The sequence below is a fragment of the Erpetoichthys calabaricus genome, chromosome 1 (assembly GCF_900747795.2).
Source record: "Erpetoichthys calabaricus chromosome 1, fErpCal1.3, whole genome shotgun sequence".
Classification (NCBI taxonomy): domain Eukaryota; kingdom Metazoa; phylum Chordata; class Cladistia; order Polypteriformes; family Polypteridae; genus Erpetoichthys; species Erpetoichthys calabaricus.
The window spans coordinates 82,950,821-82,966,499 of record NC_041394.2 but is presented as its reverse complement, the minus strand read 5'-3'; the positions used below and the strand labels follow the sequence as shown (position 1 = coordinate 82,966,499).

Sequence of the window (15,679 nt, the reverse complement as noted above, 5' to 3'; positions counted from 1 at the left end):
ATCCCATGTCTCAAAACAACTTATCTCCCAGTACATGTTTGGTGTAAAAGCATTAATCACCTGAAATAATGCAAAGGCTTTTCTTCAGTTGTAGCACAGGCATATTGAATGACTTGCTAAGGGACACACAGATGAGTGACAGGCTGGGATTGAATTTGCATTATTAGGATTTAAAATCCAATGCCTTTGTCAAAAGACCATACTGCTTAATGAATTTTATGAGGCTCGGGTATTTTAATGAGTGTGACAACCTGTTATTGCTCTCCTAATCTACAGTGGTCAGTGTGCTATTCCAGGATGGGGTCTGCTAGGGGTGGGGAAATATACTGATCAGCACCCTATACTCACTGGAGGTTGTGAAATAAAACTGGAGGATGGCAAAATTATAGGCCACTATTACTTACAGTATAGTTCCCATCCTCTCCAGAACAGTGTCCAGGAGCACATTTAGCTAACAATTCATTTCATCCTGTTGTGCTAAAAATACGTTACTGAAGCTCTTTTTTGCGTACAGCTATCACATTGTATAATACCTTCTCTCCTCATAACTGTCTTTACCGTTGTCAGTTATAACGCATACATTAACACAGGGATGCTGTACTTTGAATGGACGCGATCTACAAGCACTTTATGTTCTGTGTTGCTGTTGAAGCACAGGGATTTCTCCTCTAGGACCAATAAAGTACTATTTATCCAAAATAAACAAGAAATTGTAGGTTACTAATGTTAACTAACTGATGTTATTCCCCACCTTCTCCTAAGGTAATATTTGAGCTTCCAGTTTAGAATACTGTTTTTAAAAAGCATAAAATCAGAGAAATATACATAATAGCAAAGCAGGGACTTTACCATCTTCACAATTAACAAATACATATTTATTTATCCTGGCTAGTAACACTATTAATTAATGTTTGTTCTATTCCATATTGAGCATCATTAGGTTATCTAAGACAATTCCAGTTTCAGTTTTTAAGGATTTTGATCATCTCTCTCTGAACAATGCACATATTATACAGGGAACACCTTCTAAGTAATCAAATGACCACACCAGAAATGCCAAAACATACATTTATATTAAATTGTAATATGAATCAGACAGAAAAAAAAAAAAAAATTGTAATATGAATCAGACAGAAAAAAGTGCATTTAAAAGAACAAAATCATAATGTACTGTATTTAGGCATAATGATGAAGCTTTCAGTAATCCAGCCTATAAAGAGTAAAAATGTTCATGGAAGTAAAAGCAACATCTTAACAGATGCACTGATCAAATAACAAATGAACTCACAATAACCAAAGACCGTATAAATTACTTGTGATGCAATCAGCATTACTGAGAGAAAAATCATTACAGAAAATCCTCTTTTGTGCTCTGTATGTTCATGAGGAAGGAAATCAATTCACCGATGACAGCAAATTCTGACCAAAACACTGAATGACACGTGAGGGGAAAAGACAGTCTTACCACATCTGCTGTCCATAATCTAAAAGCCAAATCCCCATGACAGCTGAAACAACAACCAAGTTTTGACTGGCTGTATCCAGAGGAGAGAGGTACAAAATGCTGTTTTTTCCCCCATTTGTTTCTTCAAGAATTAATTAATGCTCTTGAATTTTGTAAAGTGGCAATTGGATTACCCAGCATAGTACATTTTATTATAGCACATTTCAATACAGTAAACATAGAAACATGTAAGGTACGTTTTACAGTAAAAGGCACACTATGCAGTAATTTAAATGTTAAGTCTGTTAAGGTTGTTTTCAATTTTATAGTCAATCACACTAGTATTTGATATGTATGTGTGTGTGTAAAATACTAGAATACCGCAAAACCATACATGCCTGCAGAGCTCTGGCTTGAAGTTCCTCATATCATTTTTAAAAAATATATTAACAAAGTAGGTGCGCTTCCCAGGTCCTCCCTGCATGGAGTTTGCATGTTCTCCCCGTGTCTGCATGGGTTTCCTCCCACAGTCCAAAGACATGCAGGTTAGGTGCATAGGCGATCCTAAATTGTCCCTAGTGTGTGCTTGTTGTGTGTGTGTGTGTGTGTGTGCGCCCTGCGGTGGGCTGGCGCCCTGCCCGGGGTTTGTTTCCTGCCTTGCACCCTGTGTTGGCTGGGAATGGCTCCAGCAGATCCCCCGACCCTGTGGTTGGGATATAGCGGGTTGGATAATGGAAGGATGGATATTAACAAAGTAGCACTTGCAAGAAAATTGCAAAAATAACCATTCAACAATGACATGGTTTTAACAATTATTACAAGAAATGTTCTTCATTACATCCAAAGCCTTAAAAAGAAACACACATGCTAATGATCTATTCTAAAAACAGGCTACAAGTAGTAGTAGTACTGTCACAGAGTATTGATAAATTCTTATTTACAGAAACCTGATTTGTAAAAAGTATACTTAGCAAATGAGTAAAAAGGATAAATAAATGCTGGATTTGTGTAGAGTTTTGTATTAAAGTTCCAGAGAACAACACTCAAAATGGTTTAACACTTAGCAGAATCTCAGTGGAGTCTCATTTCACATGTGAGATGACACATTGCTTTATGGTGTTTATTAGTACACTAATGTACTTATACTGTACATGTACTTAGCATTAAACAAAAGTTTCCTTGTTGACATTTAGGCCCAGTCTCAACAAAAATAGTGAAAAATTCAATGACTGTTCCAGAAGCAACTACTGTTAACATTATCAACAGATGTTTATTGACTGGCAGTTCCTAAGATGTCCGAAAAGTGTTAGTTATCAGACCTTTGTTGGAAAAAAAATGTAATTATTAAGGATTTGCTAGTCTATAGATCAAATTGAAATTTTTATTTTCAAAGAACTTGAAAAAGTAATCACCACACACCTTATACATCCCACCTTCAATTATTCATTAATTTTTCCACTGCTTATCTGAGCAGGTTGAAGAGGCAACAGACTTAACAGTGAAGCTCATATGTCCTTTTCTCCAGCCACACTTGCCAACTTAAAATACTGTGACATGTGAAGGCACTCCCAGGCCATCTGGGAGATATAATTCTCCCAGCTGGCTCCGAGTCTTCCGTGGAGGTCTCCTCCCAGCTGGTCGAGCCCATAAAAACTCTGCAGGGAGACAGTACCTCAATTGCCTCCTCGAGATGTGGAGAATTAGTAGCTCTACTGCAAGCCTCTTCCAGATGTCTGTGCTTCTCTACCCGTCTCTAAGGGAGAGCTCAGACACCCTGTGGAGAAAGTTCATTTCAGCCACTTGTACCTGCAATGCTATTCTTTCAGTCATTACCCAAAGCTCCTAACCATAGGTGAGGGTAGGGACGTAAATCAACTGGTAAATCAAAAGCTTTGACTTCCATTGGCCCACCATCTGCAGGAGGAATAGGGGCAGAGTTTGATGTAACCTGGGCAACAGTCTTGGAGGATTAGAACACAGACATATAAAATGACACTTGGGACATGGAATGTCACCTCTCTCAGGGTTTGAGGAAGGAGTTTGTGTTCATGAGTAAGATATAGTTGGGCCCTTGTCCAATCTCTCACTTGGTTCTGGAACCAAACATCTCAAAAAGAGACTGGATTCACTTTTACCCTGGAGTTGCTTGGGGGAAAAAGCATCAGGCAGGAGTGGGCTTCTTACTGAGCCCCTGCTAGGTTGATGCCATATTGGAGTTTGTCTTGGAGAATGAGAGGGCTGCCTCTGTGCGACTAAAGGTTGCGGAGGGGAGGACTCTGACTTTGTCTGAAGGGTATCCTGGAAACGGACCCAGCTTAGGGCCCTATAGTTCTGATAGGTGACTTCAACGCCCATGTGGGTAACCAATGAAACATTTAGAGAGGTGTAATTGGGAGGTACGGCGTGTCTGATCTAAACACAAGTTACATAATTGAGTAATTGTTTTAATTTTAATCCAATTATTTAGAATACATTCTTAACTGTAATAAACTATTTGCTTGACCGGATTTCTTTTTTTATAGTCTTGAAATCAATTTGTAAATCATGTGGGGTATAGTATATTATACGGAATATGATTTCCTTGAATGGGTATTACTTGAAAAGAAATGAACACTGACTGCTTTCTGTGCCTACATACAGATAATTATTTCCAAACAGACTGTGTGAACAATTTCTGATAGACACACATTAATATTTTTTTTACAATGTATGAAAAATGCCACCTTTTGTAAACCACATAAGATATGAAATCACATCTTGCCAGGTCTTTATACAGCAATATTAACGCTTTACATACCTTATCATTTCATATAACTAACATAATAGCATACTTTTATTGAATGACATAAAATAAAAGGTGTCAACTGTTCAAAGATTACTAGCAATATAATAACAGACATTTCTAACTAGCTAGTAAGGTAAAGGAGCAAAACTGCTATCAATCTGTTCTATGACAAACACTTCCATTTAAATTGGTAAAAATGTAAATACAACTATCAGATTTGTAAATGTATGTTTTTTTTACTTGCAATAGTGTTTCTAGAACCTTGAGTAAAAATAACAATAGATAGATAGATAGATACTTTATTAATCCCAAGGGGAAATTCATAGACTAATGTTAGTGTTTATCAGCAGAGCTGCCTTTGTTTTGTACTTCATAATTTTATCTTTAGGAGGGGTTCAATATTGATATAAAACAAACAGATAAAGCAAGGTCACACTGCTAATTTTTACACACCAGACAGTAAGCACTGCTGCTCAAAACATGAATGTTTTCACTTCAGTAGTATCCTTATGCAGCAGCTATCCTGTTCTGCCACAACCCTGAATCAGGTAAACGTGATCAACATGTGCTAGTGCTCAGGGTTTATATTTTTATTACTAAAAATCCACTTTTTGTATCTCAAGAAAAAAAAAACCAACAATACAACACACACAACAAACTCAAGTAAGACACATCAAGGTGAGTCAAGCTCCAAGAAATACAAGCTCCCTAACTGGAAATTATCATGTCATTTCAAACTGACACACCCTTTAACTGGTTTCTAATGTATTTTCCGAATTACATTACAATATATTAACCTTGACTCAGACCCTTGTTTACAAATATATAGTTACCTTAAAATCTTCTCATTACAGTTAAAAATGCCAATGTAGCCTAAGCAACGCAAATTTTTATAATAAAAGTCATGCCAAATTTTGAACTTGAAGAGGTTTTGTGAACTATGTATATTCACTAAGTTTTTATTATTTACTTATTTTTAACACAATACCAAAATTGTTAACAACAAGCTAAGAGAACACATATTGTATTGTTGGTTCACATTATACTACAAAGGCATTATTCACTGTATTCTTAAACAAGGAAGGGAAAAAAAATCCTCCACCCTATACAGACATACTTACATAATCAATCAAACTGTTTCTCCTTAAACTGTGTGTATATTTACTGAGATATAGCAACATTACTCCATGTTGAATTCTAAGTAATACACTCATACTCATATATATTTTAACTGGCATTCTAATTTGGCCCCATTGACATATTCTCTGCGACAGGCTGACACCACATTCAGGTTTATTTTAGCTTTGAGACCAGCCCCCATTAAACTAAACTGGTTAGGCATATCAGAAAATAGATAACACTATCCAAACTGTTCCTTTGTTATAACATAACAACTATTAAGGTGTGTGTATATACCCTTAAGCTGGCTTCACGTCATTGATTTCTGCTCCATTTCAACATCAACTTAAAGACGTAATAAACTAAAATTAAGTACCCAGGAAAGTCCTGATCTGACGTTTTAATCTTTTCTCTATCTCACAAACTATCTCAAAAGCTCCATATAAAGACCATTATTTTCAGTTGCCAACTGCAGACATTATAATTATTGTATTGATAAAATTACCTTGCACTCAGTCCAGTGTTAGCATAATTAAATATGAGACCAGGATATGACTTAGTCATATGAGAAGCATACAACAAACATACTCCAGTTCTGTAACTGTCAGTGTTCTAATATATAATATTTGCAACTGCTTTTTGAATTAAACCAGATTGAGACTGTAAATGTTTTGTTTAAAAAAGGGAACATCATCCCTTCTTTTATAGATGATTTAATATGTAAATAGTGATACATCCATTTTGTAAGTGAACATTTGGAGCTGGAGGGGGACAAGAGGCCATCCAAATTAGACTGTGCCCAATCCAATGCAAACCCATCATTCCTGACTCGGTAAGTACTGACCTAAATGGATATATACGGAATGATGCACTGCGTACACTTTTAACAACATTGGAGGAATCTTTGGGTTCTACTTAGCAAATGTTTTCAGATTATAACAGCAATACAAAATTTGTAAACTGACTTATTAAAAGCACAATTTGTTTCAATAATCTTAACTTCAGTTCTTGAGTTATTTTCGACCGCTGTTTTATATAAATATGATGTCCTGAATCTTGGATTTATTCTGTTTTAAATACAACTTAAGTGAACCTGTTTAACTTTAAAACCATTTCCATACATGAGAATGAAAGTCATGGTAGGAGGGCGAGTGAATGAAAACATTGTTAATAAAGGTGTGTTGCCCCAAAACAAAGAATAGAAAATAAGAGGGCATGACAAATCACAAGGTAACCGGGGCTTGTAATAAATTTAAAGGAGTGAGTTGCGTTGTCAACAAAAACTGTTCAATTTAGCTGACCTGGCGACTCGATGGACCGGCCGGCTATCCAGGGCTGCGCGATTTCTCGGCGCCCATAATGCCGGTAAAAAAGGTCCGACACACAGCGACACAGTATTTGGTTAATCAGGTATAAATCTTATTTAGCGACGCTGACAGCAATTAAACCACATAAACATCACATAGAACAATATCCTGTAAATTACACGTGGTCGGCTGCAAAGATACTCAATGAACTGATACGCGAACCACGTGTTTGTAAAGACTACGTACACCGCGCTAAGGAACAATACCAAACATGTTAAAACACACACATTTATTATTGTATCATCAGATAAATGATAATCACCTCTACTGGGAAAACGCCTAGACCGACATTGTAACTCGTTCCTTCAGGCATCCTGTGTGAACAGACAATCCACTGCAGTCAGATGCGGCTCGGGCCTCCTCCAATTCTGCCGATCTGATGAATTCTCTTCAAAGGCCTACTGTACTTGAAATAGTACGCACCACGTGCACTTGCGCTTACCTTGCTTTCTCCTTGTCAAATGACAGGCAGTCGTAGTTTAGATGGAAAAGAAAACCTTAGTCACAGTTCCTCCCACACAAACGGATTGCACATGTCCTGCCTACACTGTAATACGGCAGACTCTATGTGAACTAGCTACGTAATTCAAGTGCTGCGAGTTCATTTTGAACATTTTCTGAGGGTTTTAAACAAACAAACCCACTAATCGTCACCACCATCAAAAAAGAAAAAAAATAAAAGGAAACAAAAGGAAATTAACGGTTTTATTTCAGCGTTCACAAAACTGCCTAAACGATATCTGCTTCCTGTCGTTGCTGTGTTTACTCCAGCTTTATTACTTGGATATGGAAACAATCGCATGGAGTGCACAGGCACGAGCGTAGCTTCTAGTTTCAGAGCTGCAATGCGAGCGGGAACAGACTAATAAAATGTCGTTGACACGTCAAGTATTTGTTCTTTTTATTGAGTATTTAAATCTTAACAATACTCCATATCACGAAGGGCATCACATAGACAAAGACAGCGGCAAGGTGGCGCAGTGGTTAGCGAAGGTGCTCTGCCAGTATAACGTCCTAGAATAGAATTACGCGTTTGGTCAAGGCCAGAGAGGACCAGGCAAACCATGGTTTTAGGTGAGCTAAAACACACAGGAAAAAGAAGCCGTTTACCATCTGATCACTCTGAACCTCACTACAACATATATATATAATACTGCACTGAAATGGATGGACACTACAGTCTTCTAACACCTTAATATTCTTTATAATTTTAAGTCTCATACATCTTTATTCCAATGTTTTGTTTGTGAGGATGTGTTGTAATGGTCTACAGGTCTATTATGCACCAAAACATACCTTGACCCATGAATACTGGGTTACACATTGGCACCACACAACCCTGAACTGGATAAGTGGTTTTAAAATTGACATGGTGCATGGTGAAATAACCTAATTTGACATTAACATGTACAAGTCAGAAATCAATCCTCTGAACAAATCAGGGAACACAGCGCCATGCATTAACATTATGACAATTTAAAGTGTCCAGCGTAACAACTTGAATGAGGAAGGAATTAAAGTTCCCTCCCTACATAAATGCAGAAAGAGCACACAAACTCAAGACAAATGGACATCTCAGGAAGAAAAAGTGAGATCTGAATTCTATTCCTGGTAGCACTGGTATCAAATGCACTATCATAGCATGTCACTTCTTTATATTAGTTTAATGCAAAATCTGCAAGACAGCATCTTTGCCGATTATTCCAAATTAAGAAAGGGAAATTCTGGGTTTTGATACAACCACGTTCCAGAAAAAAACCTGAACCTGATATTTGTAAACCTTGTGCTGAAGGTCAACATGTCATCTTATCAGAGGATATACTGTATGCTGAACACTTGGGTAAAGAGCAGTGCCGAGTTGCCAGCTGATCACCATTTAATAGTGAGCTGGACAGACCTACACAGGGTAATAGACCCTGTTCAAGCTCAAAAGTGGAGGGGTCTTCTAGAAACTGCATTTTTATGTTCAGCTTCTCAAAACCTTTAAGAATATGTACTTGACCATGCTGGGATGTGTGACTTAAAGTCCAAAAGTGTAAAAATTAAAAAAAAACAAAAACTCTATATTGGTACTCCAATATGTATGACATCAGAAGCATACACCATGTACATTATTTTTCTGTGTTTTGAACTACAAAAAATAATTGGCAAGTCTTAAAAGAATACCTGGTTCAAATAAAAATAGTTCAATTAATAGCAGAATGTGAGCTTTTGATTAACAAAAATACATTGTTAAATAGAATGAAAGAGAGCAAGCCAGCATGGCAGTGTAGTGGTCTGATCGATGTCTATGTGGAGTTTGTACATAGAGTTTCTGTGTTAAGAGTAATGTGTTCACACGCTGGATTAAAACAAAGTCTATATGGTTCTGCACACTCTCTCCATATACAAGGAGTTTTTTTTCTCCCACATACAAAACAAGTGCTTACTCAATTAACTGACAACTCTAAATTAGCCTGGTGTGAGAAAGAGTATACAACCCCACAGTGGACTGACATCCTATTCAAAATCTGACATTTCTGCTTCAAAAAAAACTATTGTTGCAGCAGTTACCTAAACCCTGAAGCAGGTCCGACAGGAAAAAAAAAGCAGGTTTTACTGCTATTACTTCATATAGGAATTCTAAGCACACTATATATTTTACTAAGGTCATGATCACTGAAAGAATTGTATGCTTGTCTATTAATGCCTCAGTTGGCCTAGTAACACATAGGAACTACACAACATAAGAAAGGAGAAAGCAGACACCTTTTCTCTTTGGAGACTGCATTCCTTTAATGTGGGTAGTGACATCCTTCACATATTCTACAACTCTGTGATGGCCAGTGCAATCTTCTATGCTGTGGTGCACTGAACTGGAAACATCACTTCAAGAGAGGTCCACCAAATCAATAAGCTAATTAAAAGGGCAAGCTCCTTTATGGGACACACTCTTGACCTGCTGGAGACGGCACCAAAGGAGACAATGAAAACAAAACATAGCTTAGCACCATTATGATCAATGTTGCACATCCTCCCTCTCTCTCTTTCTCTTTTTAATTTTATTTGAAAAAATGTAAAAAAAAAAAAAACATTGCATACAATTAACTTGGACGTATACAACAAATGACTTCATATTCAAAGTAGAAAAAAAGAAGAAGAAGAAAAACATCAGAAAGTTAAAAAAAGAAACAAGGAACAAAAAGAGCCAAAACCTAACAAAACAGAATTAACTCTCACCCGAGAGGAGAGCCAACAGCATGGGCAAAAATACTTAGGAACAAAAAACAAAAACAAACAAAGAAGGGAAAAGGGAAAACACAAGCGTGTTTTAAACCCAAAAATTTTCCAAAGATTAAATATTGTGTAGGTTTGAAAGGTTTAAAAAAAAGGTGATAATTGTGTAGAGGAGCAACAGATAAAAGCTTCTCTTTTTCGATGTGCATCCAGCATTGGTTCCATATTCTGACTGATTGATAGACAATAGGTATACTGATATACTGATGATAATTTGTATTCACGGGGGCCTAACAAGGGCATATGAAGAAGTACAGCAAGATTATATTTCTATTGTAGACCAGGCTTGTATATATTCATCAAATTCACATCCTCTCTCTGACACAATAGGACTGTGGCGCAGTGGGTAGCGCTGCTGCCTCGCAGTTAGGAGACCTGGGTTCTCTTCCCGGGTCCTCCCTGCGTGGAGTTTGCATGTTCTCCCCGTGTCTGCGTGGGTTTCCTCCGGGCGCTCCGGTTTCCTCCCACAGTCCAAAGACATGCAGGTTAGGTGCATTGGTGATCTTAAATTGTCCCTAGTGTGTGTATGTGCCCTGCGGTTGGTTGGCGCCCTGCCCAGAATTGGTTCCTGTCTTGGCTGGGATTGCATTCAGCAGACCCCCCCGTGACCCTGTAGTTAGGATATAGAGGGTTAGATAATGGATAGATGGATGGTAACAAATTATTCAGCAGAAGTGTGCCAGGAAAAGCTACTGGGGCTCATTTGTACCAATGGCAATACACCATTATAATGCACTGCTACGACTATGACTGCTCTTTTTATCCTTAGCCATGTTTTCTTTCTTTTCAGCAATTAGTGAGTGTGTATTTGCTTTATTATTTATATATGAATGTATCTATTTATTTATTGAGGACAAAAAAGTTGTATCTAAAATTTAGAAGAAAAAAAAATTACATAAATGCACACAGGTGTGCAATGCAATTGTATTTTTTTATAATATGACCATATTGCATAATTAAATAAAGACTGTGTGCAGAGGGTACAGACCTATAAATACCTGGGAGTGCAGCTGCATGATAAATTGGGCTGAACTGCCAATGCTGATTCTCTGTGCAAGAGAGGACAGAGCCGACTATACTTCCTTAGAAGGCTGGCATCCTTCAACATCTGCAATAAGATGCTGCAGATGTTCTACCAGACGGTTGTGATGAGAGCCTTCTTCTACGCAGTGGTGTGCTGGGGAGGCAGCATAAAGAAGAGAGACGCCTCACGCCTGGACAAACTGGTGATGAAGGCAGGCTCTATTGTAGGCACGGTGCTGAACAGTTTGATATCTGTGGCAGAGCGAAGGGCGCTCAGCAGGCTCCTATCAATTATGGAGAATCCACTGCATCCACTGAACAGTATCATCTCCAGACAGAAGAGCAGCTTCAGTGACAGACTGCTGTAACCGTCCTGCTCCACTGACAGACTGAGGAGATCGTTCCTCCCCCACACTATGCGACTCTTCAATTCCACCCGGGGGGGGGTAAACGTTAACATTATTCAAAGTTATTGTCTGTTTTTATCTACATTTTTATGACTCTTTAATTTAATATTGTTTTTTTGCATCAGTATGCTGCTGCTGGAGTATGTGAACTTCCCCTTGGGATTAATAAAGTATCTATCTATCTATCTATCTATCTATCTATCTATCTATCTATCTATCTATCTATCTATCTATCTATCTATCTATCTATCTAATTAAATGCTAACTACTAAAAATACTTAACCAGCTTAACAGATCTTTATTTACATTCTTTCTTAAATCATTTTACTTTCTGAATTCTCGGCATGCCAGAAATGTAAGACTATGCTTTAAATATTTGCATTATAGGATTGTTTTCTAAAAAAAGAAAGTCCACCTATTGAGTTCAGGATAACAGGGAGTCACAGCACTGGGCACTAGGTTGGAATCGGTCTTTGCACGTACCACCACACCTACTCACACAGGGCTAATTTAGAGTTACAAATCAATCTAAATCACAAAATTAGTAAAATATAAGAACCACTTGAAACTATCAAGTGCAGAATTAATGGAGGGCAATTCAGGTCTTAAAATTTGTCTAGGCCACCTCCAGCCCTTACAACATATTTGGTCTCTTTAATGTTACATCACAAATGATTAACTTCTACAGCAGCTCCCCAACCCCAAGAAAAGACTCTTGAACAATATCATTCCCGAGATAAAACCCACTTCTGCAACAATACAATATCCAGGACTGAAGCATTAACTACTGGTTATGCATGAAGAACACATACAAGTGGTTTTTCTTCAGTACTTTATTGAAGTAGCATATACATCTTTTTTTTTTGCATCTCTCCATTTATCAAACTTGATAAAGGTCATGGGGGGGGGGGGGCGAAACTCAATTTGCAGCATTTTAGCATTCCTAAACACCTGAATTTCATTCTCTAGCCTTTGACTGCTCTCATTCTTCTATTTGTGTACCTTATACAAACATCCTGTTAGAGCAATGGAACATGCGACTCACTGCAATCACTGTATGCCCCATTCAGATTACCAAACAATAAGGGATTATTTGAAACGCTGAATGATCTCGACTTACTTACATCAGCATTATCTACTACAAATTCTCCAATGGCTTTTGGAAAATTTGGGAACTCTTATTAAGTACTGTAAATCATCACGTGTGAATTGAACACCAGCTCCCTGAGACCGGAAGACTCTAGGTTAGAAAATAAATGCATGATGACTACACATAAAGCAACAACATGCTAACATGTTTTAGAATTTGTTTAGAGTATAATATCATACTTTGACATTAAGCAATATTTCACAGAGGTACGAACAAACTGTGCCACGGGATCAGCAGTACAGCTCCTTGAGGCAAGTTGTAGATTTAAGTTGCAAGATAATGTTCGGCTTTATTATTTTATTCACTATCTTGCAGAATCTTCAGTTTAACGTAAAGTGCATACAAGACGAGTCTGCGCTGGCGTACCACCCAGAACACAGTTTGAAAATAAGAGCGCGGAAACAACACCCTCAGGTGACACTTGACCTATGAGCTCAACTTCCGGGCCCACGAGCTATTGTTATCAACCACCTCGCGATACAATAGGCTTTACACGGGTGCTACGCGAGTGTGAGGTCGGAAATTAAGCAATCACACACCCCAGGTCGGAGTAGCGCGTAGGACGTTATCGTCATGGTGGGTTGGCCCTATTAAAAAAAAAAATAAACGCGCATTGTTAATTCAATCGAGTGGCGGGAACTTACAAGAAAACTGTCGCCTGTCCTATAAAGAATGCAGCGCGCAAAATTATGTGTTAAAAATGACTATTTTATTTAGCTCGTCTTCAGTTAATGGTAATAGATTTTAAATAGTAAGCGGTTTTTATTCCATTCAGTTTTCTGTAACCCTGACAGAAGAAAATGCCACATTAGGGAATGCCAGTTCGCAACAGTGTATTCTTTTGTTTCAGAAGCTCTTCCTTAAAACTTAATTAAAATGTACGAATCCGTAGTTTTTTTTTTTTTTTACAGATGCATTAGACAATAGATAGATAGATACTTTATTAATCCCAAGGGGAAATTCACATAATCAATAACATATCTCAATATGATGGACATTATTAATACAAATGACACATGTAAGTCATTAAACAGAAATCAATTGCATATGGGTAACACAACTAAGAAACATCCATGAAGATCCGTTCGTTTCCAGTATGGAATCACAGGAGAGCTGAGCATATCCAGACTGAAATGGACACGAGGTAGGAGCAGAGCTCTGGACTGGACATTATTGGCACAACGGGGTAACTAATAAGAGTTAACAATCAGGCTAACTACACCGTGGGTGAAGTGCGAAAGGCGCAGGACACACCAAAAAGCACCAAATACGAATCGAAATGAAGAACCGGGAAGGTGGCAATATTACTTGGTGTTTATTAAATATTAATTTATAATTCAACGAGGTTCCTGCTGCTAGAAAAGAAATACATGCACATAAAGTTTAGTCAAACAGTAAAGCCGTCCTGTCTGTATTACTTCGTTTTCAGAGCTTGTGTTATATAGCGCCTTTCGTGGCAAACTACAAATCGCTCAAAAAGGACACTCACTGTTGTTGTGACTTAAGCACTACAAATAGATCGTAATTGAACATTAAATAATCGGCGAACATGTCCACTTTTTAAAAATAAGTTACATCTTGAATTACACTTTTAGAACACATCTGCATAATTTTTTAACTAGGTCCGATTTTTTTTTCTTTTATCTCGAATGCACTTTTAAGAGCAATACTCCTCAGAACTGGCTATCCTTTGTATCTGTCCTCCAGAAGCGACAGCCTAACAGATTTCGCCTGCCGCCTTTTTGAGGGGAACACGTGCGAACACACCGGGGGCTTTCAGAGCACCCTCACGTAACGTTGGATTGCATATACCCGGACAACACATTCCCCAGTTTCGCAAAGAAACTTTAAAGAGAGATAAATAAATAGCGATTATTATCCGTCGTTTCCCAAATTCATTTGATAGAGTGCGCGGGAGACACTTACCTGAAGGAGCTCGGCTGGAGTCTTCCCGTCCTGAATCAGAATAAATGACGGAATGAATGACAATAAACGAATTTCGCGCGCTTTGTCACTTCCTGCAGGGCACATCCCGGCAGTGAGAGCAGGTGTCTTACTGGTTTCTACAGTAGGACAGATCATGGATTTATGCGTATTAAATACTTTTTGGGGCTAAAATATTAATCGGGACAAGGAAATATTTCTAGATGTTAATGTTATTCTTGATGAGTGGTATCTCATGGCATCGTAGTGTGGAGCTGGGCACTGTGTATGTGAAGTGCGTCATCCGCTTGGGGTTTTTTGTGGGTGGGTGATTGTGAGATCATTTTGTTTCATTTTGGAACTCGCTAAAGGATTAGGTATAATTTTGAAAAATGCTAAATTCTGAGTACTTTTCTGAATTATTAGCAGTTGCCTGTTCAGTGTGTCTGCTCTGTTGATTCTTTGTGATTTTAAATATGCACATCGACTCCTCTACGTGAAAATTTGTCAGTAAATGTCCTTTTTCAAGATTTACAATTTTTCATTATATGAAATTAGGTCACAAAATCATGAAGCATTATAATTGAATATTTAAAATAAATGTAAATTTTAAAAATCACTTTTATCTACAAATATAAAACGTTCATGGAGATCTTTCTAGATTGTTTATTAATTCATGTTTCAATAATGAGTTAATCCTTGCATAATGCACTCTTTTGTGTGTTCATTTTTCACTTTCAGACTGGAAAAATAAACGTTTCTGTACTTTGAGCAATCAACATTTTTGATAACAGTTTACGTTGAGCATCATCCTTTTAAGAGCTAAGTTAACCTTTCCAACTGTAAATACTGTTTATGTAGAAATATGCACTGATGAGGCACACCATCAAAACAACTGCCACGTGACATCTTGTCACAATGTAACCTGTCAAGGGGTTTGATAGATTAGGTAGTAAGTGAACAGTTATTTCTTGAAGGTGATGTGTTCAGAAGCAAGAAAAATGGGCAAGCATAAAGATCTGAGCGACTTTGATAAGGGCCAAATTGTGATAGCTACCCAACTGGATCAGAGCTTCTCCAAAGTGACAGATCTTGTGGGGGGTTCCTAGTATGCAGAGGTCGGTACCTACCAAAAGTGGTGTTAGGAAAGACAACCGGTTCATGGGCACCCAAGGCTCATTGATG

The 15,679-nt window shown here is 37.8% G+C and overlaps 1 protein-coding gene across 2 annotated transcripts in view; it reads right to left on the bottom strand.

The window, feature by feature from the left end:
• Nucleotides 1-14,566, bottom strand: part of LOC114652703 (equilibrative nucleoside transporter 2-like) — a 50,700-nt gene extending 36,134 nt beyond the window's left edge. The window contains exon 1 of one of the 2 annotated variants that reach the window (XM_028803033.2): nt 14,498-14,566. The gene's annotated coding sequence lies outside the window, so the exon portion shown is untranslated. Of the gene's footprint in view, nt 1-6,977; nt 7,301-14,497 lie in introns of those variants that run through there. The other variant, XM_028803028.2, reaches the window with a different exon arrangement.
• Between the last annotated feature and the right edge of the window lie 1,113 nt (nt 14,567-15,679).